Source organism: Carica papaya, chromosome 5 (genome assembly GCF_054855325.1).
Source record: "Carica papaya isolate Zhongbai chromosome 5, ASM5485532v1, whole genome shotgun sequence".
NCBI lineage: Eukaryota > Viridiplantae > Streptophyta > Magnoliopsida > Brassicales > Caricaceae > Carica > Carica papaya.
Window position 1 is genome coordinate 20717553 of NC_142313.1, and position 27148 is coordinate 20744700.

General features: G+C 44.8%; 34 pseudogenes; all 34 read right to left on the bottom strand.

Moving 5' to 3' along the window:
• Positions 1–824: 824 nt before the first annotated feature.
• On the bottom strand, positions 825–943 carry LOC148255193 (5S ribosomal RNA; annotated as a pseudogene).
• A 531-nt stretch (positions 944–1474) lies between these two features.
• LOC148255194 (5S ribosomal RNA) lies at positions 1475–1593 on the bottom strand (annotated as a pseudogene).
• An 854-nt stretch (positions 1594–2447) lies between these two features.
• Positions 2448–2566, bottom strand: LOC148255195 (5S ribosomal RNA; annotated as a pseudogene).
• A 206-nt stretch (positions 2567–2772) lies between these two features.
• On the bottom strand, positions 2773–2891 carry LOC148255196 (5S ribosomal RNA; annotated as a pseudogene).
• Positions 2892–3098: 207 nt separating this feature from the next.
• On the bottom strand, positions 3099–3222 carry LOC148255197 (5S ribosomal RNA; annotated as a pseudogene).
• A 205-nt stretch (positions 3223–3427) lies between these two features.
• LOC148255198 (5S ribosomal RNA) lies at positions 3428–3546 on the bottom strand (annotated as a pseudogene).
• Positions 3547–3752: 206 nt separating this feature from the next.
• Positions 3753–3871, bottom strand: LOC148255199 (5S ribosomal RNA; annotated as a pseudogene).
• A 206-nt stretch (positions 3872–4077) lies between these two features.
• On the bottom strand, positions 4078–4196 carry LOC148255200 (5S ribosomal RNA; annotated as a pseudogene).
• A 1166-nt stretch (positions 4197–5362) lies between these two features.
• LOC148255201 (5S ribosomal RNA) lies at positions 5363–5481 on the bottom strand (annotated as a pseudogene).
• Positions 5482–6331: 850 nt separating this feature from the next.
• On the bottom strand, positions 6332–6450 carry LOC148255202 (5S ribosomal RNA; annotated as a pseudogene).
• A 530-nt stretch (positions 6451–6980) lies between these two features.
• LOC148255203 (5S ribosomal RNA) lies at positions 6981–7099 on the bottom strand (annotated as a pseudogene).
• A 206-nt stretch (positions 7100–7305) lies between these two features.
• On the bottom strand, positions 7306–7424 carry LOC148255204 (5S ribosomal RNA; annotated as a pseudogene).
• Positions 7425–7630: 206 nt separating this feature from the next.
• Positions 7631–7749, bottom strand: LOC148255205 (5S ribosomal RNA; annotated as a pseudogene).
• A 524-nt stretch (positions 7750–8273) lies between these two features.
• Positions 8274–8392, bottom strand: LOC148255206 (5S ribosomal RNA; annotated as a pseudogene).
• A 206-nt stretch (positions 8393–8598) lies between these two features.
• LOC148255207 (5S ribosomal RNA) lies at positions 8599–8717 on the bottom strand (annotated as a pseudogene).
• Positions 8718–8923: 206 nt separating this feature from the next.
• LOC148255208 (5S ribosomal RNA) lies at positions 8924–9042 on the bottom strand (annotated as a pseudogene).
• Positions 9043–9890: 848 nt separating this feature from the next.
• Positions 9891–10009, bottom strand: LOC148255209 (5S ribosomal RNA; annotated as a pseudogene).
• A 1177-nt stretch (positions 10010–11186) lies between these two features.
• On the bottom strand, positions 11187–11305 carry LOC148255210 (5S ribosomal RNA; annotated as a pseudogene).
• A 736-nt stretch (positions 11306–12041) lies between these two features.
• Positions 12042–12160, bottom strand: LOC148255211 (5S ribosomal RNA; annotated as a pseudogene).
• A 206-nt stretch (positions 12161–12366) lies between these two features.
• On the bottom strand, positions 12367–12485 carry LOC148255212 (5S ribosomal RNA; annotated as a pseudogene).
• A 205-nt stretch (positions 12486–12690) lies between these two features.
• LOC148255213 (5S ribosomal RNA) lies at positions 12691–12809 on the bottom strand (annotated as a pseudogene).
• A 742-nt stretch (positions 12810–13551) lies between these two features.
• LOC148255214 (5S ribosomal RNA) lies at positions 13552–13670 on the bottom strand (annotated as a pseudogene).
• Positions 13671–13874: 204 nt separating this feature from the next.
• LOC148255215 (5S ribosomal RNA) lies at positions 13875–13994 on the bottom strand (annotated as a pseudogene).
• Positions 13995–15075: 1081 nt separating this feature from the next.
• LOC148255216 (5S ribosomal RNA) lies at positions 15076–15194 on the bottom strand (annotated as a pseudogene).
• A 207-nt stretch (positions 15195–15401) lies between these two features.
• Positions 15402–15519, bottom strand: LOC148255217 (5S ribosomal RNA; annotated as a pseudogene).
• Positions 15520–16371: 852 nt separating this feature from the next.
• On the bottom strand, positions 16372–16490 carry LOC148255218 (5S ribosomal RNA; annotated as a pseudogene).
• A 205-nt stretch (positions 16491–16695) lies between these two features.
• Positions 16696–16814, bottom strand: LOC148255219 (5S ribosomal RNA; annotated as a pseudogene).
• A 1180-nt stretch (positions 16815–17994) lies between these two features.
• On the bottom strand, positions 17995–18113 carry LOC148255220 (5S ribosomal RNA; annotated as a pseudogene).
• A 2038-nt stretch (positions 18114–20151) lies between these two features.
• Positions 20152–20269, bottom strand: LOC148255221 (5S ribosomal RNA; annotated as a pseudogene).
• Positions 20270–21963: 1694 nt separating this feature from the next.
• On the bottom strand, positions 21964–22081 carry LOC148255222 (5S ribosomal RNA; annotated as a pseudogene).
• Positions 22082–23136: 1055 nt separating this feature from the next.
• LOC148255223 (5S ribosomal RNA) lies at positions 23137–23255 on the bottom strand (annotated as a pseudogene).
• Positions 23256–23461: 206 nt separating this feature from the next.
• Positions 23462–23580, bottom strand: LOC148255224 (5S ribosomal RNA; annotated as a pseudogene).
• Positions 23581–25462: 1882 nt separating this feature from the next.
• Positions 25463–25581, bottom strand: LOC148255225 (5S ribosomal RNA; annotated as a pseudogene).
• A 792-nt stretch (positions 25582–26373) lies between these two features.
• On the bottom strand, positions 26374–26492 carry LOC148255226 (5S ribosomal RNA; annotated as a pseudogene).
• Positions 26493–27148: the final 656 nt, after the last annotated feature.

The window sequence follows — 27148 nt, forward strand, 5'->3', positions numbered from 1 at the left end:
TCTTTCTCCTTCCCTCCCCCCGTCCGTCATTTGTTTCCTTGTGCGTGCACACTGCACCTCTCCTTTTTGTTCTAATATCAAGAAAAATTCCCCGGCGCCGTGACTCACATTTGCGAATAAACCAGCGGACAATAGTTCCAGTCGCGCGTAACGTCGAACGATCCATTTGAACAAAATTGGGTGCAATACAAGGACTTCCCAGGAGCTCACCCGTCCTTGTACTACTCTCGTCAATGCACACTTAACTGCGAAGTTCTTATGGGATCTGGTGCATTATTGCTGGTATGATCGCACCTGTTAGCTTCCGCGCTGCAAATACATACACTCCTTTTCTTTCCCTCCCCCCTCTCGTCATTTGTTTCCTTGTGCGTGCACACTGCACCTGTCTTTCTCTTTCTAATATCAAGTAAAATGCCCTAGCGCCGTGACTCACATTTGCAATAAACCAGCGGAGCATAGTTCCAGTCGCGCGTAACATCGAATGATCCATTTGAAAAAAAATGGTTACAACACGAAGAATTCCCAGGAGGTCACCTGTCCTAGTACAACTCTCACCCAAGCACAATTAATTGCGGAGTTCAGAAGGGATCCGGTGAATTAGTTCAGGTATGATCGCATCTGTTTGCTTTTGCGCTGCAAATACATACACTCTTTTCCTTTCCCTCCCCCCTCCCGTCATTTGTTTCCTTGTGCGTGCACACTGCACCTCTCCTTCTCTTTCTAATATCAAGTAAAATGCCCGGCATCGTGACTCATATTTGCAATAAACACGCAGACCATAGTTCTAGTCACGCGTAACATCGAACGATCCATTTGAAAAACAATGGGTGCAACACGAGGACTTCCCAGGGGGTCACCCGTCCTAGTACTACTCTCGCCCAAGAATACTTAACTGCGGAGTTCTGATGGGATTTGGTACATTAGTTTTGGTATGATCGCACCAGTTTCATTTTGTGCTTCAAATACATACACTCCTTCTCCTTCCCTCCCCCCTCCCGTCATTTGTTTCCTTGTGCGTGCACACTGCATCTCTGTTTCTCATTCCAATATCAAGCAAAATGCCCCAGCACCGTGACTCACATTTGTGAATAAACCAGCGAACCATAGTTCTAGTCGCGCGTAACGTCGAACGACCCATCTGTAAAAAAATGGGTACAACACTAGAACTTCCCAAAAAGTCACCACTCCTTGTACTACACTCGCCCAAGCACATTTAACTGCGGAGTTCTGATGGGATCCGGTCAACTAGTGATGGTATAATGGCACCTGTTTCATTCTGCGCTGCAAATACATACACTCTTTCTCCTTCCCTCCCTCCTCCCGTCATTTGTTTCCTTGTGCGTGCACACTGCACCTCTCATTCTCATTCTAATATCAATTAAAATTTCCCAGCACCGTGACTAACGTTTGCATATAAACCAGCGAACCATAGTTCTAGTCGTGCGTAACGTCGAACGACCCATCTGAAAAAAAATGGGTGCAACATGAGGACTTCCCAGATGGTCACCCATCCGATTACTACTCTCGCCCAAGCACAATTAACTGCAGAGTTCTGATGAGATCCAGTGCATTAGTGCTGGTATGATCGCACATGTTTAGTTATGCATTGCAAATACATATACTCCTTCTCCTTCCCTCCCCTTTCCCATCATTTGTTTCCTTATGCGTGCACACTGCACCTCTCGTTCTTCTTCTAATATAAAGTAAAATGCCTCATTGCCGTGACTCACATTTGCGAATAAACAAGCAGACAATAGTTCTAGTCGCGCGTAACGTCGAATGACTCATCTGCAAAAAAATTAGTGCAACACGAAAACTTCTCAGGAGGTCACCCATCCTAGTACTACTCTAACCCAAGCAAACTTAACTGCGGAATTTTGATGGGATCTGGTGCATTAGTGCTGGTATGATCGCATATGTTTCATTCTGGGCTGCAAATACATACATTCCTTCTCCTCCCTCCCCCCTCCCGTTATTTGTTTCCTTCTGCATGCACACTACACCTCTCCTTCTCCTTCTAATATCAAGTAAAATACCCCGGCACCGTGACTCACATTTGTGAATAAACCAGCGGACCATAGTTCCAGTCGCACGTAACGTCGAGCGACCCATTTGTAAAAAAATTAGTGAAACACGAGTACTTCCGAGGAGGTCACCCATCCTAGTACTACTTTGCCCAAGCAAACTTAAATGCGGAGTTCTGATGGGATCCAGTGCATTAGTGCTGGTATGATCACACCTGTTTCATTCCGCGCTGCAAATACATATACTCCTTCTCCTTCCCTCCCCCCTCCCATCATTTGTTTTCTTGTGCGTGCACACTACACCTCTACTTCTCGTTTTAATAACAAGTAAAATGCATTGGCACCGTAACTTACATTTGCGAATAAACCAGCAAACCATAGTTTCAGTCGCGCGTAACGTAGAATGACCCATTTGTAAAAAAATGACTGCAACACGAGGACTTCCCATGAGGTTACCCTTCCTAGTACTATTCTCGCCCAAGCACACTTAAATGCGGAGTTCTGATGGGATCTGGTGCATTAGTGCTGGTACGATCACACCTGTTTCATTCTGCGCTGCAAATAAATAAACTCCTTCTCTTTCCTTCTCACCTCCTATCATTTGTTTCCTAGTGCGTGCACACTATACCTCTGCTTCTCGTTCTAATATCAAGTAAAATGCTCTGGCGCAGTTACTCACATTTGTGAATAAACCAGAAGACCATAGTTCCAGTCGTACATAATGTTGAACGACACATATGCAAAATAATGGGTGCAACACGAGGACTTCCAAGGAGGTCACCCATCTTAGTACTACTCTCGCCCAAGCACACTTAACTGCGAAGTTCTGATGGGATCTAGTGCATTAGTGCTAGTATGATCACACCTGTTTGGTTCTGCGCTGCAAATACATACACTCCTTCTCCTTCCCTCCCCCCACCCGTCATTTGTTTCCTTGTGCGTGCAGACTACACTTCTCCTTTTCGTTCTAATATCAATTAAAATGCCCCAGTGCCATGACTCACATTTGCATATAAACAAGCGGACTATAATTCTAGTGGCGCATAACGTCGAACGACCCATCTAAAAAAAAAATGGGTACAACACGAGGACCTCCCAGGAGGTCACCCGTCCTAGTACTACTCTCACCCAAGCACACTTAACTGCAAAGTTCTGATCTGATGGGATCCAGTGCATTAGTGCTGGTATGATCGCACCTGTTTGTTTCCGCACTGCAAATACATACACTCCTTCTCCCTCCCTCCCCCCTCCCGTCATTTACTTTCTCTCTGTGTGCACACTGCACCTCCCTTTCTCGTTCTAATATCAACTAAAATACCCCGGCGCCGTGACTCACATTTGCAATAAACCAGTGGACAATAGTTCTAGTCAAGCATAACATCAAACGATCCATTTGAAAAAAATGGGTGCAACACGAGTAATTCCCAAAAGGTCACCCGTCCTAGTACTACTCTCTCCCAAGCACACTTAACTGCGGAGTTCTAATAGGATCCGTTGTATTAGTGCTGGTATGATCGAACCTTTTTGCTTTTGTGCTGTATATACATACACTCCTTTTCCTTTCCTTCCCCCTCCAGTCATTTATTTCCTTGTGCGTGCAAACTGTACCTCTCTATCTCATTCTAATATCAATTAAAATACCCCAGCGCCGTGACTTACAGTTACGTATCAACAAGCGGACCATAGTTCCATTCGCGCATAACATCGAACGACCTATCTGAAAAAAAATGGGTGCAACACAAGGACTTCCCAAGAGGTCACCCATCAGAGTACTACTCTCGCCCAAGCACAATTAACTGCGGAGTTCTGATGGGATCCGATGCATTAGTGCTGGTATGATCGCACTTGTTTTATTCTGCGCTTCAAATACATAGATTCCTTCTCTTTCCCTCCCCCCTCCTGTCATTTTTTTTCTTATGCGTGCACACTTCACCTCTCATTCTCATTATAATATCAAGTAAAATTTCCCAGCGCTGTGACTCACATTTACGAATAAACCAGCAGACGATAGTTCCAGTCGCGCGTAACGTTGAACGACCCATCTGTAAAAAAATAGGTGCAACACGAAGAATTCCCAGGAGGTCACCCATTCTAGTACTATTCTCGCCCAAGTAGACCTAACTGCGGACTTCTGATGGGATCCGGTGCATTAGTGCTAGTATCATCGCACTTATTTCATTCCTCGTTGCAAATACATACACTCCTCCTTCTCTCCCCCCACCTGTCATTATTTTCTTTGTGCGTGCACACTGCAACTCTCCTTATCGTTCTAATATCAAGTAAAATGCCCCGGTACTGTGACTCACATTTATGAATAAACTAGCAGACTATAATTCCAGTCGCGCGTAACGTCGAATGACCATCTGTAAAAAAATAGGTGCAACATGATTACTTCCTAGGAGAACACTCATCCTAGTACTACTCTCGCCCAAGCACACTTAACTACGTAGTTCTTATTGGATCTGTTGCATTAATGCTGGCATGATCACACATGTTTCATTCCGTGCTGTAAATAAATACACTCCCTCTCCTTCCCTCCCCCCTCCCGTCATTTGTTTCCTTGTGCGTGCACACTGCACCTCTACTTCTCGTTCTAATATCAAATAAAATACCCCGGCACTGTGACTCATGTTTGCGAATAAACTAGTGGACCATTGTTCCAGTTGCATGTAACGTCGAGTAACCCATCTACAAAAAAATGGGTGCAACACGAGTACTTTCGAAGAGGTCACCCTCTTAGTACTACATTCGCCCAAGCACATTTAACTACGGAGTTTTAATGCGATCTGGTGAATTAGTGATGGTATAATGGCACCTGTTTCATTCTGCGTTGTAAATACATACACTCTTTCTCCTTCCATCCCCCCTCCCATCATTTGTTTCCTTGTGCGTGCACACTGCACCTCTCCTTCTCGTTCTAATATCAAGTAAAATGCCTAGTGCTGTGACTCACATTTGCGAAGAAACCAGCAGACCATAGTTCTAGTCGCGCGTAACGTCGAGTAACCCATCTGCAAAAAAAATTGTGCAACACGAGTACTTCTGAGGAGGTCACCCATCCTAGTACTACTCTAGCCCACTTTAATGAGTAGTTCTGATGGACGGTGCATTAGTGCTAGTATGATCGCACCTAGTTCATTCTGCGTTGTAAATACATACACTCCTTCTCCTTCCCTCCCCCCTCCCGTCATTTGATTCCTTATGCGTGCACACTGCACCTCTCATTCTCGTTCTAATATCAAGTAAAATTCCTCGGCGCCGTGACTCACATTTGCAAATAAACCAGCGGACCATAGTTCCAGTCGCGCGTAACGTCGAACGACCCATCTACAAAAAAATAGGTGCAACACGAGTACTTCCCAAGAGGTCACCCATCCTACTACTACTCTCGCCCAAGCACACATAACTGCGGAGTTCATATGGGATCTGGTGTATTAGTGCTGGTATGATTGCACCTGTTTCATTCCCCGCTGCAAATACATACACACCTTCTCCTTCCCTTCACCCTCCTGTTATTTGTTTCCTTGTGCGTGCACAATGCACCTCTCCTTCTCATTCTAATATCAGGTAAAATGCCTCGGCACCGTGACTCACATTTCTGAATAAACCAGCGGACCATAGTTCCAGTCGTGCGTAACGTCGGACACCTCATCTGAAAATAATATGTGAAACACAAGGACTTCCCAGGAGGTCACCACTCCTAGTACTACACTTGCCCAAGCACATTTAACTGCGAAATTCTTATGGAATCTAGTGAATTAGTGATGGTATGATGGCACCTGTTTCATTTCGCGCTACAAATACATACACTCCTTCTCCTTCCCTCCCTCTTCTTGTTATTTGTTTCCTTATGCGTACACAATGCAGCTCTCTTTCTCGTTCTAATATCAAGTAAAATATCCTGGTGCCGTGACTCACATTTACGAATAAACCAGCGGACCATAGTTCTAGTCACGTGTAACGTCGAAGGACCAATCTGTAAAAAAATGGGTGCAACACGAGGATTTCTAGGAGGTCACAACTCCTAGTACTACACGCGCCCAAGTACATTAAATTGCGGAATTCTGATGGGATTTGGTGAATTAGTGATGGTATAATGGCACCTGTTTCATTCTCCGCTGCAAATACATACACTCTTCCTTCCCTCCCCTCTCTCGTCATTTATTTCCTTGTGCGTGTAAAATGCACCTCTGCTTCTCGTTCTAATATCAAGTAAAATGTCCAGGCACCATGACTCATATTTATGAATAAACCAATGGTCCATATTTCCAATCGCGCGTAACGTCGAAGGACCCATCTGAAAAAAATAGGTGAAACACGAGGACTTCCCAGGAGGAAACCCATCCTAGTACTACCCTCGCTCAAGCACACTTAACTGTAGAGTTTTAATGGGATCTGGTACATTAGTGCTGGTACGATTACACATGTTTCATTCCGCGCTACAAATACATACACTCATTCTCCTTCCCTCCCCCTCCCGTCATTTGTTTCCTTGTGCGTGCACACTGCACCTCTCCTTCTCGTTCTAATATCAAGTAAAATATCCCGGTGCCGTGACTCACATTTGCGAATAAACCAACAGGCCATAGTTCTAGTCATGCGTAACGTCGAAGGACCCATTTGCAAAAAAATTGGTGCAACACGAGGACTTCCCAGGAGGTCACAACTCCTAATACTACACTCACCAAGCACATTTAACTGCGGAGTTCTGATGGGATCCGGTAAATTAGTAATGGTATAATGGCACCTGTTTCATTCTATGCTGCAAATACATACACTCCTTCTCATTCCCTCCTCCCTTTTGTAATTTGTTTCTTTGTGCGTGCACAATGCACTTCTACTTCTCGTTCTAATATCAAGTAAAATTCTCAAGCGTCGTGACTCACATTTGTGAATAAACCAGTGGAACATATTTCCAGTCGCGCGTAACATTGAATGGCCCATCTGCAAAAAAAAAAGGTGAAACACGAGGACTTCCTAAGAGGTCACCAATCCTAGTACTACTCTCGCTGAAGCACACTTAACTGCGGAGTTCTGATGGGATCTGGTGCATTAGTGCTGGTACGATCGCACCTATTTCATTCCGTACTGCAAATACATACACTCCTTCACCTTTCCTCCCCCCTCTCGTCATTTGTTTCCTTGTGCGTGCACAATGCACCTCTGCTTCTCGTTCTAATATCAAGTAAAATGCCCTGGTGTTTTGACTAACATTTGCGAATAAACCAACAGACCATATTTTTAGTCGCACGTAACGTCGAATAACCCATCTGCAAAAAAATGGGTACAACACGAGTACTTCCTAGGAGGTCACCCATCCTAGTACTACTCTCGCCCAAGCACTCTTAAATGCGGAGTTATGATGGGATCCAATGCATTAGTGCTGGTATGATCGCACCTGTTTCATTCCGCGCTGCAAATACATGCACTTCATCTCCTTCCCTCCCCCCTCCCATCATTTGTTTCCTTGTGCGTGTATACTGCACCTCTCTTTCTCGTTCTAATGTCAAGTAAAATGCCCCAGCACCGTGACTCACATTCGCGAATGAACAAGTGGACCACAGTTCCAGTCGCGTGTAATGTCGAACGACCCATCTGTAAAAAAATAGGTGCAACACGAGTTCTTCCCAGGAGGTAACCCATCCTAGTACTACTCTCGCCCAAGCACACATAACAACAGAGTTCTGATGGGATCCGGTGCATTAGTGTTGGAATGATCACACCTGTTTGATTCCGCACTGCAAATACATACACTCCTCCTTTCCTGCTCCTTCTATCATTATTTTCCTTGTGCGTGCACACTGCACCTCTCCTTCTCGTTCTAATATCAAGTAAAATGCGAAGGCAACGTGACTAATATTTACGAATAAACCAGCGGATCATAGTTCTAGTCGCGCGTAACATCGAACGACCCATCTAAAAAAAATGGGTGCAACATGAGTACTTCCCAGGAGGTCAACCATCCTAGTACTACTCTCGCCCAAGCACACATAACTGGGAGTTTTGATGGGATCCAGTGCATTAATGCTGGTACGATTGCACCTATTTCATTATGCACTGCAAATACAAACACTCCTTCTCCTTCCCTCCCCCCTCCCGTCATTTTTTTCCTTGTGCGTGCATACTACACCTCTCCTTCTCGTTCTAATATCAGTAAAATACCCCGGCTCTGTGACTCACATTTGCGAATAAACCTGCAGACCATAATTCCAGTCGCGCATAACATCGAATGACCTATCTGTAAAAAAATACATGCAACACGAGGACTTCCCAGGAGGTCACCCATCCTAGTACTACTCTCACCCAAGCACAATTAACTGTAGAGTTCTAATGGGATCCGATGCATAAGTGCTAGTATGATCACACATATTTTGTTTTGCGCTACAAATATATACACTCCTTCTCTTTCCCTCCCTCTTCCTGCCATTTGTTTCCTTGTGCGTGCACACTACACCTCTCCTTCTCGTTCTAATATCAAGTAAAATGCCTCGGCCCCGTGACTCACATATACGAATAAACCAGCAGACCATAGTTCAAGCCAAGCTTAACGTCGAACGAATCATCTGCAAAAAAATAGGTGCAACAAAAGTACTTCCCAGGAGGTCACCCATCCTACTACTACTCTCGCCCAAGCACACATAACTGTGGAGTTCTGATGGGATCCAATGCATTAGTGCTAGTTTGATCGCACTTGTTTTATTCTGCGCTACAAATACATACACACGTTCTCCTTCCCTCCACCCTCCCGTCATTTGTTTCCTTGTGCGTGCACACAGCACCTTTCTTTCTCGTTCTAATATCAAGTAAAATGTATCGACGCCATGACTCACATTTGCGAATAAACCAGCGGATCATAGTTCCAGTCGCACATAATGTCGAACGACCCATCTGAAAAATAATGGGTGCAACACGAGGACTTCCCAGAAGCTCACCCATCCTAGTACTACTCTCACCCAAGCACACTTAACTGCGGAGTTCTGATGTGATCCGGTGCATTAGAGCTGGTATGATCGCACCTATTTCATTCTGCGCTGCAAACATATACACTCCTACTCCTTCCCTTCCCCCTCCCGTAATTTTTTACTTGTACGTGCACACTGCACCTCTCCTTTTCGTTCTAATATCAAGTAAAATGCCTCGGTGTCTTTACTCACATTTGCGAATAAACCAGCGAACTATAGTTCCAGTCGCGCATAACGTCGAACGACCCATCTGTAAAAAAATGGGTGTAGCACGAGGAATTCCCAGGAGGTCACTGATCCTAGTACTACTCTTGCCCAAGCACACTTAGATGCGGCGTTCTGATGAGATCCAGTGAATTAGTGTTGGTATGATCGGACTAGTTTCATTCCGCGCTGCAAATATATAAACTCCTTCTCCTTCCCTCCCCCATTCCGTAATTTGTTTTCTTGTGCGTGCACACTATACCTCTTCTTCTCGTTCTAATATTTATTAAAATGCCCCAGCGCCGTGACTAACATTTGCGTATAAACCAGCGGACCATAGTTCCAGTCGCGCGTAACGTCGAACGACCCATGTGAAAAAAATATGGTGTAACACAAGAACTTCCCAGGAGGTCACAAATCCGAGTACTACTATCTCCCAAGCACACTTAACTGCGTAGTTCTGATGGGATCCGGTGCATTAGTGCTGGTATGATCGCACCTATTTTATTTTGCGCTGCAAATACATACACTCCTTCTCCTTCCCTTCCGTCATTTGTTTCCTTGTGCGTGCACACTGCACCTCTCCTTTTCTTTCTAATATCAAGTAAAATGCTCCGGCGCTGTGACTCACATTTGCAAATAAAAAAGCAAAAAATAGTTTTAGTCGCACGTAACGTCGAACGACCCATCTGCAAAAAAATTGGTCCAACACGAGGGCTTTCCAGGAGGTCACCCATCAAAGTACTACTCTCACCCAAGCAAAATTAACTACAGAGTTCTGATGGGATCCGGTGCATTAGTGCTGGTATGATCGCACATGTTTCATTCCACGCTGCAAATATATACACTCCTTCTCCTTCCTTCCCCCTTTCCGTCATTTGTTTCCTTCTGCGTGCACACTGCTCATCTCCTTCTCCTTCAAAAATCAAGCAAAATTTTTCGGCACCGTGACTCACATTTGCGAATAAACCAGCAGACCATAGTTCAAGTCAGGCATAACATCAAATGCCACATCTGAAAAAAAATGGTTGCAACATGAGGACTTCCTAGGAGGTCACCACTCCTAGTGCTACACTTGCCGAAACACATTTAACTGCGGAGTTCTGATAGGATCCAGTGAATTAGTGATTGTATAATGTCACATGTTTCATTCTGCGCTGCAAGTACATACACTCTTTCTCCTTCCCTCCCCCCTTCCGTCATTTGTTTCCTTGTACGTGCACACTGCACCTCTCCTTCTCGTTCTAATATCAAGTAAAATGTCCCAACGCCGTGACTCACATTTGCGAATAAAACAACAGACCATAGTTCCAGTCACACGTAACGTCGAACGACCCATCTGCAAAAAAATAGGTGCAACACAAGGACTTCCAAGGAGGTCACCACTTCTAGTACTACACTCGTCCAAGCACATTTAACTGCGGAGTTCTGATGGGATCCGATGAATTAGTGATGGTATATGGCTACTATTTCATTCTACGCTTTTAATACATACATTCTTTCTCCTTCCCTCCCCCTCCCGTCATTTATTTCCTTGTGCGTGCACACTGCACCTCTCCTTCTCGTTCAAATATAAAAAAAAAACCCGGCGCTGTGACTCACATTTGCGAATAAACCAGCGGACAATAGTTCCAGTCGCGCGTAATGTCGAACGACTCATCTGCAAAAAAATAGGTGTGACACGAGTACATCCCAGGAGGTCACACATCTTAGTACAACTCTCGCCCAAGCATACTTAACTGCTGAGTTCTGATGGGATCCGATGCATTAGTGCTGTTATGATCGCACATCTATCATTCCGCACTACAAATACATACACTCCTTCTCTTTCCCTCCCCCCTCCCGTCATTTATTTCCTTGTGCGTGCACACTGCACCTCTCCTTCTAGTTCCAATATCAAGTAAAATGCCCCGGTGCCGTGACTTATATTTGTGAACAAACCAGTAGACAATAGTTCTAGTGGCGCGTAACATCGAACGACCAATCTGTAAAAACATTGGTGCAACACGTGGACTTCCAAGGAGGTCACCCATCCTAGTACTACTCTCGCTCAAGCAAACTTAACTGTAGAGTTCTGATGGGATCCGGTGCATTAGTGCTGGTATGATCGCACCTATTTCATTCCGTGCTGCAAATACATACACTCATTCTCTTACTCTCCTCCCTCCTATCATTTCTTTCCTTGTGCATGCACGTTGAGCGTCTCGTTCTCGTTCTAATATCAAGTAAAATGACTCGGCGTCGTGACTCACATTTGCGAATAAACCAGCGGACCATAGTTCCAGTTGCGCGTAATGTCGAACGACCCATCTGTAAAAAAATAGTTGCAACATGAGGACTTCCCAGGAGGTCACCACTCCTAGAACTACTCTCGCCCAAGCACACTTAACTGCAGAGTTTTGATGAGATCCGGTGCATTAGTGCTGATATGATCGAACCTGTTTCATTCTGCACTACAAATACATATACTCCTTATCCTTCCCTCCCCCCTCACGTCATTTGTTTCCTTGTGCGTGCACCTCTCCTTCTCGTTCTAATATCAGCTAAAATGCCCCAGCACCGTGACTCACATTTGCGAATAAACCAGCGGACCATAGTTCCAATCGCGAGTAACGTCGAACGACCCATCTTGACTCATGCCCATATGAACAGATTGCCTGCCACCACTTGTCTTTTGTTGTTCTAAAATTTAAGATGCTCGCAATGACACTCTCATCATGTGATGAGCTTTAATTGAATGCTGGAAAAATATTAAGAAAAATTCTCCAGTGCTGTGACTCACGTTTGCAAATGAAATGGCAGACCATCGCACCGGTCAAGTTGAATGTTTAACGCCCCATCCGTAAAAAAAAAGGTGCAAAACGAGAACTTCCCAGGAGATCACCCATCCTAGTACTATTTTCCCCTCAGCATCCTTAACTGTGGAGTTCTGATGGGATCCGGTGCATTAGTGCTGGTATGATCGCACCTTTTTGATTCTGCGCTGTAAATACATACACTCCTTTTCCTTCCCTCCCCCCTCTCGTCATTTGTTTCCTTTTGCGTGCACACTGCACCTCTTATTCTCGTTCTAATATCAAGTAAAATGCCCTAGTGCCGTGACTCACATTTGTGAATAAACTAATGGACCATTATTCTAGTCGTGCGTAACATTGAAGGACCTATCTATAAAAAAATGGATGCAACACGAGGTCTTCCTAGGAGGTCACCCATCCTAGTACTACTCTCGCCCAAGTGCACTTAACTGTGGAGTTGTAATGGGATCCGGTGCATTAGTGCTGGTATGATAGCACCTGTTTCAGGTCGCGCTGCAAATACATACACTCTTTCCCTTCCCTCCCCCCTCGCGTCATTTGTTTCCTTGTGCGTGAACACTGCACCTTTGCTTCTCGTTCTAATATCAAGTTAAATGACCTGGCGCTGTGACTTACATTTGTGAATAAACCAGCGGACCATAGTTCAAGTCGTGCGTAACATCGAATGACCCATCTGTAAAATAATGGGTGCAACACGAGGACTTCCCAAGAGGTCAACCATCCTAATAGTACTCTTACCCAAGCATCCTTAACTGCGAAGTTCTGATGGGATCCGGTGCATTAGTACTGGTATGATCGCACCTTTTTGATTCTGCGATGTAAATACATACACTCCTTCTCCTTCCCTCCCCCCTCCCGTCATTTATTTCCTTGTGCGTGCACACTAAACCACTCATTCTCGTTCTAATATCAAGTAAACTGCCTCGGCGCCGTGACTCTCTTTTGCGAATAAACCAGCGGAACATAGTTTCAGCCGCGCGTAATGTCAAATGCCCCATCTGAAAAAAATAGGTGCAACACAAGGACTTCCCAGGTGGTCACCACTTCTAGTACTGCACTTGCCCAAGCACATATAACTACGGAGTTATGATGGGATCTGGTGAATTAGTGATAGTATAATGGCACATGTTTCATTCTGTGCTCAAAATACATACACTCCTTCTCCTTCCCTCCCCCCTCCCGTCATTTGTTTCCTTATGCGTGCACACTACACCTCTCCTTCTCGTTCTAATATCAAGTAAAATGTTCCAGCACCGTGACTCACATTTGCGAATAAACTAGCGAACCATAGTTTCAGTCACGCGTAATGTCGAACGACCCATCTCTACTCATGCCCATATGAACGGATCGCCCGTCGCCTCTAGTTTTTTGTTGTTCTACTATTTAAGATGCTCGTAATGACACTCTCATCACGTGATGGTCTTTAATAGAATATTGGAAAAATATTAAGAAAAATTCTCCGGTGTCGCTACTCACGTTTGCAAATGAACCGGCGGAACATCGCTCCTGTCCAGTTGAATGTTTAACGCCCCGTCTACAGAAAGAAGGGTGCAACACAAGAACTTCCCTGCAGATAACCCATCCTAGTACTACTCTCGCTCAAGCACGCTTAACTGCGGAGTTTTGATGGGATCCAGTGCAATAATGCTGGTATGATCGCACCTTTTTGATTCAGTGCTGTAAATACATACACTCCTTCTCCTTCCCTCCCCCCTCCCGTCATTTGTTTCCTTGTGCGTGCACACTACACCTCTCCTTCTAGTTCTAATATCAAGTAAAATACCCCGGTGTCGTGACTCACATTTGAGAATAAACCAGCGGACCATAGTTCCAGTCGCGCGTAACATCGAAGGACCCTTCTGCCAAAAATTGGTGCAACACGAGGACTTCCCAGGAGGTCACCCATCCTAGTACTACTCTCGCCCAAGCACACTTAACTTCGGAGTTCTGATGGGATCCGTTGAATTAGTGCTGGTATGATCAACCTGGTAGCTTTTGTGCTGCAACTACATACAATCCTTCTCCTTCTCTCCCCCCTCCCATCATTTGTTTCCTTGTGCGTGCACACTGCCGTCGAATGAGCCATCTGAAAAAAAATGGGTGCAACGCAAGGACTTCCCAGGAGGTCACTCATCCTAGTACTACTATTGCCCAAGCACACTTAATTGCGAAGTTCTGATGGGATCTAGTGCATTAGTACTTGTATGATCGAAACTTTTTTCTTTTGCGCAGCAAATACATATGTTCTTTCTCCTTCCCTCCCCCCTCCCGTCGTTTGTTTCCTTGTGCGTGCACACTGTATCTTTTTTCTCGTTCTAATATAGAGTAAAAAGCCCCAGCGCCATGACTCACAAATGCGTATAAACCAGCAGACCATAGTTTCAGTCGTGCGTAACGTCGAACGACACATCTAAAAAAATGAGTGTAACACGAGGACTTCCTAGGAGGTCAACCATCTGAGTACAACCCTCGGCCAAGCACAGTTAACTGCGGAGTTATGATGGGATCTAGTGCATTAGTGCTGGTATGATCGCAATTGTTTAATTCTGCGCTGCAAAAATATACACTCCTTCTCCTTCTCTTTCCCCTCCAGTCATTTGTTTCCTTATGCGTGTACACTGCACCTCTCATTCTCGTTCTAATATCAAGTAAAATGCTCCGGCGCCGTGACTCACATTTACGAAAAACTAGTAGACTATAGTTCCAGTCGCGTGTAACATCGAACGACCCATCTACAACAAAATGGGTACAACACGAGGACTTCCCAGGAGGTCACCCATCCTAGTGCTACTCTCGCTCAAGCATACTTAATTGTGAAGTTCTGATGGGAACCGGTGTATTAGTGCTGGTATGATGGCACCTGTTTCATTTCGCGTTTTAAATACATACAATCTTTCTCCTTCCCTCCCCCCTCCCGATATTTGTTTCCTTGTGCGTACACATTGCACCTCTCCTTCTCGTTCTAATATCAATTAAAATGCCACGACGCCGTGACTAAGATTTGTGTATAAACCAGCGAACCATAGTTCCAGTCGCGCGTAACGTCGAATGACCCATTTGAAAAAAAAATGAGTGCAACACGAGGACTTCCCAGGAGGTCACCCATTCTAGTACAACTCTCGCCCGAGCACACTTAACTGCGGAGTTCAGATGGGATCCGGTGCATTAGTGCTGCTATTATCGCACATCTTTCATTCTGTGCTGCAAATATATACACTCCTTCTCATTCCCTGCCCCCTCCTGTCATTTATTACCTTGTGCGTGCACACTGCACCTATCCTTCTCGTTCCAATATCAAGTAAAATGCCCCAGCGCCATGACTCACATTTGCAAATAAACTAGTAGACCATAGTTCTAGTCGCGTGTAATGTCGAACGACCCATCTGAAAAAAAAATTGGTGAAACACGAGAACTTCCCAGGAGGTCACCCATTCGAGTACTACTCTCGCCAAGCACAATTAACTGTGGAGTTCTGATGGGATCCAGTACATTAGTGCTGGTATGATTGCACCTGTTTCATTTCGCGCTGCAAATACATACACTCCTTCTCCTTCCCTCCCCCTTCCCGTCATTTGTTTCCTTGTGCGTGCACACTGCACCTCTCATTCTTGTTCTAATATCAAGTAAAATGCCCCGGCGCCGTGACTCATATTTGCGAATAAACCAGCGGACCATAGTTCCAGTCGCGCGTAACGTCGAACGACCCGTCTACAAAAAAATTTGTGCAACACGAGGGCTTCCAAGAAGGTCACCTATCTTAGTACTACTCTCGTCGAAGCATACTTAACTGTGGAGTTCTGATTGGATACGGTGCATTAGTGCTGGTATAATCGCACCTGTTTTATTCTGCGCTACAAATACATACACTCCTTCTCCTTTCCTCCCCCCTCCCGTCATTTATTTACTTGTGCGTGCACACTGCACCTCTCTTTCTCGTTTTAATATCAAGTAAAATGCCCCAGCACCGTGACTCACATTTGCGAATAAACCGGCGGACCATAGTTCCAGTTGCGCGTAACCTCGAATGTCCCATCTGTAAAAAAATAGGTGCAACACGAGGACTTCGCAAGAGATCACCCATCCTAATACTACTATCGCCCAAGCACACTTAACTGCGGACATATGGGATCCAGTGTATTAGTGCTGGTATGATGGCACCTTTTTTCTTCCGCGCTACAAATACATACACTCCTTCTCCTTTCCTCCTTCCTCCCGTAATTTGTTTCCTTGTGCGTGCACACTGCACCTCTCATTTTCATTCTAATATCAAGTAAAATGCCTAAGCGCCGTGACTCACATTTGAGAATAAACAAGCGGACCATAGTTCCAGTCGCGCGTAACGTCGAATGACCCATCTGAAAAAAATAGGTGCAACACAAGGACTTCGCAAGAGGTCACCCATCCTAGTACTACTCTCGCCCAAGCACACTTAAATGCGAAGTTTTGATGAGATCCAGTGCATTAGTGCTGGTATGATCGCACTTGTTTCATTCTGCACTGCAAATACATACACTCCTTCTCCTTCCCACCCCCTCCTGTCATTTGTTTCCTTGTGCGTGCACAGTGCACCTCTGTTTCTCGTTCAAATATCAAGTAAAATCCCTCAGCGCCGTGACTCACATTTGCGAATAAACCAGCGGACCATAGTTCTTGTCGCACGTAACGTCGAACAATCCATCTGCAAAAAAATGGGTGCAACACGAGGACTTCTCAGGAGGTCACCCATCCTAGTACTAGTCTCACCCAAACACACTTAACTGCGGAGTTTTGATGGGATCCGGTGCATTAGTGGTAGTATGGTCACACTTCTTCCATTCTGCGTTGCAAATACATACACTCATTCTCCTTCCCTCCCCCATTCCGTCATTTGTTTCCTTGTGCGTGCCCACTTTACCTCTCCTTCTCGTTCTAATATAAAGTAAAATACCCCGGCGCCGTGACTCACTTTTGCGAATAAACAAACGGACCATATTTTCTGTCGGGCGTAATGTCGAACAACCCATCTCCAAAAAATTATTGCAACATGAGGACCTCCCTAAAGGTTACCCATACTATTACTACACTCGCCCAAGCACATTTAACTACGGAGTTCTGATGGGATCCGGTGAATTAGTGATAGTATAATGGCACCAATTTCATTTCGCTCTGAAAATATATACACTTCTTCTCCTTCCCTCCCCCCTCCCATCATTTGTTTCCTTGTGCGTGCACACTGCGCCTCTCCTCTTCGTTCTAATATCAAGTAAAATGCTCCGGTGTCGTGACTCATATTTGCGAATAAACTAGCGGACCATATTTCTAGTCGTGCGTAATGTCGAACGACCCATCTGAAAAAAAAATAGGTGCAACACAAGTACTTCCCAGTAGGTCACCCATCATAGTACTACTCTCGCCCAAGGACACTTAACTACGTAGTTCTTATTGGATTCAATGCATTAGTATTGGTATGATCTCACATTTTCATTTCGCACAGCAAATACATACACTCCTTCTCCTTTCCTCCCCCCTCCCGTCATTTGTTTCTTTGTGCGTGCACACTGCACCTCTCTTTCACGTTCTAATATCAAGTAAAATGTCCCGGCACCGTGACTCACATTTGCAAATAAACCAGCAGACCATAGTTCTAATCACGCATAACGTCTAATGACCCATCTGCAAAAAAATGATTACAACACGAGGACTTCCCATGAGGTCACCACTCCTAGTACTACACTCGCCCAAGCATATTTAATTGCGGAGTTCTGATGGGATCCGGTGAATTAGTGATGGTATAATGGCACCTGTTTCATTCCGTGCTGCAAATACATATACTCTTTCTTCTTCTCTCCCCCCTCCCATCATTTGTTTCCTTGTGCGTACACACTGCACCTTTCATTCTCGTTCTAATATCAAGTAAAATACCCCGGCGCTGTGACTTACATTTGTGAATAAACCGGCGGACCATAGTTCCAATCGCGCGTAAAGTCGAACGATTCATCTGTAAAAAAATGATTGCAACACGAGGACTTCCCAGGAGGTCACCCATCCTAGTACTACTCTCACCCAAGCATACTTAATTGCAAAGTTCTGATGGGATCAGGTGCATTAGTGCTGGTATGATCGCACCTGTTTCATTCTACGTTGCAAATACATACACTCCTTCTCTTTCTCTCTCCCCTCCCGTCATTTATTTCCTTGTGCGTGCACAGTGCACCTCTCCTTCTCGTTCTAATATCAAGTAAAATGCCCCGGCATCGTAACTCACGTTTGTGAATGAACCACCAGACTGTTGCGCTTGTCCCGCGTAACATTTAATGCCCCGTCTACAAAAAGAAGGGTGCAACACGAGTACTTCCTAAGAGGTCACCTATCCTAGTACTACTCTCACCCAAGCACGCTTGACTGCAGAGTTCTGATGGGATCCGTTGAGCTAGTACTAGTATGATCCCTTCTAATTTGCGCCGCAAAGACATATACCACTTCTCCTTCCCTCGCCCTTCCCGTCATTTGTTTTGCTGTGCGCGTAAGTCACCTCTACTTCTAGTTCTAATATCGAGCGAAATGCCCTGGCACCTCGACTCATGCCCATATGAACGGATCGCCCCCCGCACCTCATTTTTCGTTGTTCTACTATTTATGATGCTCGCAATGACACTTTCATCACGTGATGGGCTTTAATTGAATGCACGAAAAGTATTAAGCAAAATACCCTGGCACCGTGACTCACGTTTGCAAATGAATAGGCAGACCGTCACTCTAGTCCTGCGTAACATTTAACGCCCCATCTGCAAAAACAAAAGTGCAACACGAGTGCTTCCCAAGAGATCACCCATCGTAGAACTACTCTCGCCCAAGCACGCTTAACTGCATAGTTCTAATGGATCGCGTGAACTAGTGCTGGTATGATCGCACCCCTTCTAATTTGCGCCGTAAAGACATATATCCCTTCTCTTTCTCTCTCTTTACCCGTCGTTTGTTTTGCTGTGCGTGCAACGCGCCCCTTCTTCTAGTTCTAATATTGAGCTAAATGCTCTGGTGCCTCGACTCATGTCTATATGAACGGAACACCCGCCACACCTCCTTTTTTGTTGTTCTGCTATATAAGATACTCGTAACAATAATCTTATCACATGGTGGGCTATAATTGAATGCATGAATAATATTAAGCAAAATGTTCCGGCGCCGTGACTCATGTTTGCGAATTAACCAGCGACATTCGCTCTAGTCCCGCGTAACATTTAGCGCCCCATCTACAAAAAGAAGGGTGCAACATGAGAACTTCCTTGGAGATCACCCATCCTAGTACTACTCTCGTCCAAGCAGATTAACTACGAAGTTCGATAGGATCCGATGCATTAGTGCTGGTATGATTGCACCCCTTCCATTCCACGCTGCAAATACATATACCACATCTCCTTCCCTCTCCCCTCTCATCATTTATTTTGTTGTGCGCGCACACCGCACCTTTGTTTCTAGTTCTAATATCTAGTGAAATCCCAAGGCACCTCGACTCATGCCTAGATGAAAAGACCGCCTGCCACAACTCTATTTTCATTGTTCTACTATGTAAAATAATCGTAATGACATTCTTATCTCGTGATGGACTATAAATGAATGTATAAAAAATATTAAGTGAAAATGTCCTAATGCTGTGACTCACACTGGCAGACTATCGCTCTGGTCACGCGTAACATTTAACGCCCCGTCTATAAAAAGACGGGTGGAACACGAGGACTTCGGAGGAGGTCACCCATCCTAATACTGCTTTAACTAGTTAACTGCAAAGTTCGACAGGATCCGATACATTAGTGTTGGTATAATCGCACCCCTTCCATTTTGTGCTGCAAATACATATACCCCTTCTCCTTCCCTCCCCCCTCCCGTCATTTGTTTCGCTATGCATGCACACTACACCTCTATTTCTAGTTCTAATATCAAACGAAATGTCCGGGCACCTCGACTCATGCCTAGATAAACAGACTGCCTGTCGTACCTCATTTTTCATTGTTATACTATGTAAGGTGCTCATAATGACACTCTTATCATGTGGTGGACTATAAATGAATGCACAAAAAATATTAAACAAAATATTCTGGCGCCACGACTCATGCCGGCGGACTATGGCTCCAATTGCACGTAACATTTAACATCCCATCCGTAAAAAGACGGGTGCAACACGAGGACTTCCCAAACGATCACCCATCCTAGTACTACTCTCGCCAAAGTACACTCAACTACAGAGTTCGATGGGATCTGGTGCATTAGTGCTAGTATGATTGTACCTCTTCTATTTTGTGCTACAAATACATATACCCCTTCTCCCTCCCTCCCCCCCTGTTATTTGTTTCGCTATGCGCGAACACTGGACCTCTGCTTATAGTTCTAATATAGAGCAAAATACTCCAGTGCCTCGACTCACGCCCAGATGTACTGACTACCCCCTGCACCTCATTTTTCGTTATACTACTATGTAAGATGCTCGTAATGACACTCTTATCACATGGCGAACTATAAATGAATGCACAAAAAATATTAAGAAAAATGTCTTGGCGTTGTGACTCACTCCGAGGGACAATGGCTTTGATCGCGCATAATGTTTAACGTACCATCAGCAAAAAAATGAGTGGAACATGAGAACTTTCCAGGAGGTCACCCATCCTAGTTCTACTTCCGCCCAAACACACTTAACTACGAAATTTGATGGGATCCAGTGCATTAGTGCAGGTATGATCGCACCCCTTTAATTCCACTCTGCAAGTACATATACCCCTTTTCCTTCCCTCACCCCTCCCGTCATTTGTTTCATTGTTCGCACACACCACACCTCTGTTTCTAGTTCTAATATCGAGCGAAATACCCCGGCACCTCGACTCACGCCCAGATGAATGGATCTCCCGTTGTACCTTATTTTTTATTGTTATACTATGTAAGATACTCGTAATGACACTCTTATCACGTGGTGGACTATAAATGAATGCACGAAAAATATTAAGCAAAATTTTGAGGCCCCGCGACTCACACCAGCAGACTGTGGCTTCGATCGCACTTAACGTTTAACACCCTGTCTACAAAAAGACGAATTCAACACAAGGACTTTCCAGGAGGTCACCCATCCTAGAACTAATCTCGCCCAAGCACGTTTGACTATAGAGTTCTGATGGGATCCTCTATATTAGTGTTTGTATGATCGTAACTGTCCCATTCCCCACTAAAAATACATATAGCCCTTCTCCTTCCCTCCCCCCTCCCAGAATTTATTTTGCTGTGCGGGCATACCGCATCTCTAATTCTAGTTGTAATATAGAGCGAAATGCCATATCGCTTCTACTCACGCCTAGAAGAACTGAGGCCCCTCACGCTCTTTTTTTTTGTTGTTCTACTATGTAAGACTCTCGTAATGAGACTCTTATCACGTGGTGGACTACAAATAAGTGCACGTAAAATATTAAGCAAAATGTTTCAACATTGCTACTCATGTCAGTGGACTGTGGCTCTGATCGCGAGTAATGTTTGATGCCTTGTCTGCAAAAAGACAGGAGAACTTCCGAGGAGGTCACCCATCCTAGTATTACTCTCGTCGAAGCACGCTTAACTGCGGAGTTCGATGGGATCCGGTGTATTAATGCTAGTATGATTGCACCCCTTCCATTCCGCATTGCAAATATATATACTCCTTCTCCTTCCCTCCCCCCACCTGTCATTTTTTTGCTGTGCGCGCACACCGCACCTCTGTTTATAGTTCTAATATCAAGTGAAATGTCCCGACACCTCGACTCACACCAGAAGAAAGGACCTCCCGCCATATCTCATTTTTCTTTATTCAACTATGTAAGATACTCGTAATGACACTCTTATCACGTGGTAGACTATAAATGGATGCACGAAAAAATAGTAAACAAAAATTTCTAGCGACCCGACTCACGCCAGTGGATTATGGCTCTGATCACATGTATCGTTTTACGCCCCGTTTGTAAAAAGACAGTGCAACACGAGGACTTCTCAGGAGGTTACCGATCCTAGTACTACTCTCGGCCAAGCATGCTTAACTGCATAGTTCGATGGGATCTAGTGCATTAGTGCTGGTATGGTCACACCCCTTCCATTCCGCATTGCAAATATATATACTCCTTCTCATTTCCTCCCCTTTCCTGTCATTTTTTTCGCTGTGCGCGCACACTGCATCTCTGTTTCTAATTTTAATATCAAGCATGATGCCCCAGCGCCTCGACTTATGCCCAGATTAAAGGACCACCCGCCACACCTTTTTTTTCGTTATTCTATTATGTAAGATGCTTGTAATGACTCTCTTATCACGTGGTGGACTATAAATAAGTGCACAAAAAAAGGTAAGCAAAATGTCTTGGCACGGCGACTCACGCCGGCAAATGAACCAGCAGACTATGGCTCCGGTTGCGCGTAACGTTTGATGCCCTGTTCGCAAAAAGACGGGTGCAACACAAGCACTTTCCAGGGGGTCACTCATCTTAGTACTACTCTCGCCCAAACACACTTAACTGCAGATTATGATGGGATACGATGCATTATTGCTAATATGATCCCACCCGTCCTATTCCTCACTTCAAATACATATACCTCTTGTCTTTCCCTCCCCCCTCCCATCATTTGTTTCGCTCTGTGTGGACACCACACCTCTACTTTTAGTTGTAATATCAAATAAAATGCCACGTTGCCTCGACTCACACCCAGATGAACGGACCGCCCGCCACACCTCTGTTTTGCTTGTTTTATTATATACGATGCTCGTAACGACACTCTTATCACGTGGTGGACTATAAATGGATGCACAAAAAATATTAAGAAAAAAACGGGTGCAACACAAGGACTTTCCAGGAGGTTACCCATCCTAGTACTACTCTCGCCTAAGCACAACTAATTGCAGAGTTCTAATGAGATCCGATGCATTAGTGCTGGTAGAATTGCACCGGTTTCATTACACGTTGCAAATACAAACACTCCTTCTCCTTCCCTCCCCCTTCCTGTAATTTGTTTCCTTGTGCGTGCGCACTGCACCTCTCCTTCTCTTTCTAATATCAAGTAAAATGTCCTGACCCCGTGACTCACATTTACGAATAAACCAGCAGACCATAGTTCCAGTCGCGCGTAACGTCGAGCGACCCATCTGCAAAAAAATGAGTGCAACACGAATACTTTCCAGGAGGTCACCCATCCTAGTACTACTCTCGCCCAAGCACACTTAACTGCGGATTTCTGATGGGATCCAGTGCATTAGTGCTGGTATGATCGCACCTCTTTCATTCTGCGCTGCAAATATATACACTCCTTCTCATTCCCTCCCCCCTCCCGTCATTTGTTTCCTTATGCATGCACATTGTATCTCTCCTTCTCGTTCTAATATCAAGTAAAATGCCTTGGCATCGTGACTCACATTTGCGAATAAACCAGTGGATCATAGTTCCAGTCGCGTGTAATGTTGAACGACCAATCTGCAAAAAAATGGGTGTAACACGAGTACTTCCCAGGAGGTAACCCATCCTAGTATTACTCTCGCCCAAGCACACTTAACTGCGAAGTTCTGATGGGATCTGGTTCATTAGTGTTGGTATGATCGCACCTCTTTCATTCCGCGCTGCAAATACATACACTCCTTCTCCTTCCCTCCCCCCTCCCGTCATTTGTTTCCTTGTGCGTGCACACTACACCTCTCCTTCTCGTTCTAATATCAAGTAAAATGCCCCGGTGCTGTGACTCACATTTGTGAATAAACCAGCAAACGATAGTTCCAGTTGCAGATAACGTTGAATGCCCCATCTGAAAAAAATAGGTGCAACACGAGGACTTCCCAAGAGGTCACCACTCCTAGTACTACAATCGCCCAAGCACATTCAACTTCGGAGTTCTGATGGGATCTAGTGAATTAGTGATGGTCAATTTCAGAATCTCCCTGTCGAATGGCCTGTTCTCCTCGGTTGGAATAGACGGGTCAATTCATTCCCTTATAACCGTACTTTAGAGTTTCCTACCTCATACGACTCGACAGTCAATTCTTTTGGTGTCCCTTCTTTTAACCTACATATCTAATTGAATGAGATTTCTCATAAATATCCTATTTTTTCTCAGGTTAACCAAAATAGATTTATTACATGAGTTTCAAACTTGAATTTTTGATTAAATTAATATAATAATAAGTTTTAGCTTATCTTTTCTCCCACCTTCAGAAAATAAATAAATAAATAAAGCACAGGCATTTCGACTATTTTTAGAATTTTCTGAAAGGTGACTATCTCGATTTCATTTTCATATAGAAATTTATATAGAATCTCTAAAAAAGACTTTTCTTCATAAAAAGACCTACTGTCTTTAGGATTTGATGTTACACTGCTTCTCAATACCTTAAGGGATCGACTCTATTACATAAGTTGATTCTACCTTTTTCATTCTACGCTGCAAATACTTACACTCCTTCTCCTTCCCTCCCACCTCCCGTCATTTGTTTCCTTGTGCATGCACACTGCACCTCTCCTTGTCGTTCTAATATCAAGTAAAATACTCCAGCATCGTAACTCACATTTACGAATAAACCAGCGGACCATAGTTCTAGTTGCGCGTAAGGTCGAACGACCCATGTGCAAAAAGATGGATCCAATACGAGAACTTCCCAAGAGGCCACCCATCCTAGTACTACTCTTGTCCAAGCACACTTAACTGCGTAGTTCTGATGGGATCCGAAGAATTAGTGACGGTATAATGGTACCTGTCTCATTCCATGCTGCAAATACGTACACTCCTTCTCCTTCCCTCCCCCCTCCCGTCATTTGTTTCCTTGTGCGTGCACACTGCACCTCTCCTTCTCGTTCTAATATCAAGTAAAATGCCTCTGCGCCGTGACTAACATTTGTGAATAAACCTGCTGACAATAGTTCTAGCCGTGTGTAACGTCGAATACCCCGTCTAAAAAAAATAAGTGCAACACAAGGACTTCCCAGGAGGTCACCACTTCTAGTACTACACTCGCCCAAGCACATTTAACTGGGGAGTTGTGATGGGATCCGGTGAATTAGTGATCGTATAATGGCACCTGTTTCATTCTGCGCTCCAAATACATACATTCCTTCTCCTTCCCTCCCCCCCCCCGTCATTTTGTTTCCTTGTGCGTGCACACTGCACCTCTCATTCTCGTTCTAATTTCAAGTAAAATGCCCCGGCGCCGTGACTCACATTTGCGATTAAACCAGCATACCATACTTTTAGTCGCGCTTTACGTCGAATGACCCATCTCGACTCATGCCCATTGCACGGATCGCCCGCCACCTCTCGTTTTTTGTTTTTCTACTATTTAAGATGCTTGGAATGACACTCTCATCACGTGATGCGCTTTAATTGAATGCTTAAAAAATATTAAGAAAAATGCTCTGTTGCCGTGACTCACATTTGCAAATGAACCGGCAGACTATCGCTCCAGTCCAGTTGAATGTTTAACGCCCCATCTACGAAAAGAAGGGTGCAACATGAGAACTTCCCAGGAGATCACCCATTTTAGTACTACTATCGCCCAAGCACGCTTAATTACGGAGTTCAGATTGGATCCGGTGAACTAGTACTGGTATGATCGCACCCATTCTAGTTTCCGCCTCAAGTACATATACCCCTTCTCCTTCCCTCTCCCCTCCCGTCATTTGTTTTGCTGTTCGCGCACCTCACCTCTGCATCTAATTCTAATATCAAGTAAAATACCCTGGCGCGCACCTCCATTCATTCTCATATGGACGGATAGCGCCGCACCTCATTTTTTGTTGTTCTACTATGTAATATGCTCCCAGGCACTCTTATCATGTGATGGGCTTTAATTGAATGCGCGAAAAATACTAAACAAAATGCCCCGACGCCGTTACTCACATTTACGAATGAACCGGTGGACCATCACTCTGGTCCCGCGTAATGTTTAACACCTAGCCTGAAAAAAGAAGGATGCAACACGAGAGCCGAGAGCTTCCTAAGAGGCAACCCATCCTAGTACTACTCTCACCCAAGCACGCATAACTACAGAGTTTTGATGGGATCCGATGAACTAGTGCTAGTATGATCGCACCCTTTTTTGTTTGCGCCACAAATACATATGCCCCTTCTCCTTCCCTCTCCCCTCCCATCATTTGATTTGCTGTGTGCGCACCTCACCTCTTCTTCTAGTTCTAATATTAAGCGAAATGCCCCGGCGCCTCGACTCATGCCCATATGAACGGATTGTCCACCGCACCTCATTTTTTGTTGTTATATTATGTAAGGTGCTCGCAATGACACTCTTATCACGTGATTGGTTTTAATAGAATGTGCAAAAAAAATTAAGCAAAATGCCCTGGTGGACCGTCGCTCCGGTCCCGCGTAACATTTAACGCCCCATCTGCAGAAAGAAGGGTGCAACACGAGCACTTCCCAGAAGGTCACGCATCCTAGTACTACTCTCGCCCAAGAACGCTTGACTGCAGAGTTCTGATGGGATCCGGTGAACTAGTGCTGGTACGATCGCAATCATTTTGGTTTGCGCCGCAAATACATATACGCCTTCCCCTTCCCTCTCATTTCCCATCATTTATTTTGTTGTGGGTGCAACTCACCTCTGCTTCTAGTTCTAATATCGAGCGAAATGCCTCGGCGCCTTGACTCATGTCTATATGAAACATCCGCCGCACCTCTTTTTTTATTGTTCTACTATGTAAGATTCTCGCAAAGACACTCTCAGTACGTGATGGGCTTTAATTGAATGTACAAAAAATATTAAGCAAAATGTCCCGGCGCCGTGACTCACGTTTGTGAATGAACCGACAGACCGTCGCTCTGGTCCCGCGTAACATTTAATGCCCGTCTACAAAAAGAAGGGTGTAACATGAGTACTTCCCAAGAGGTCACCCATCTTACTACTACTGTCGCCCAAACACGCTTGGTTGCGGAGTTCTGATGGGATCTGGTGAACTAGTTCCTGTATGATCGCACCCTATCTAATTTGTGCCACAAAGACATATACCACTTCTCCTTCTCTCTCCCTTCCCGTCATTTGTTTCGCTATGCATGCAACTCACCTATGCTTTTAGTTCTAATATCGAGCGAAATGTCCTGGCACCTCGACTCATGCCTATATGAACGGATCGCCCGTCGCACCTCATTTTTCGTTGTTATACTATTTAAGATG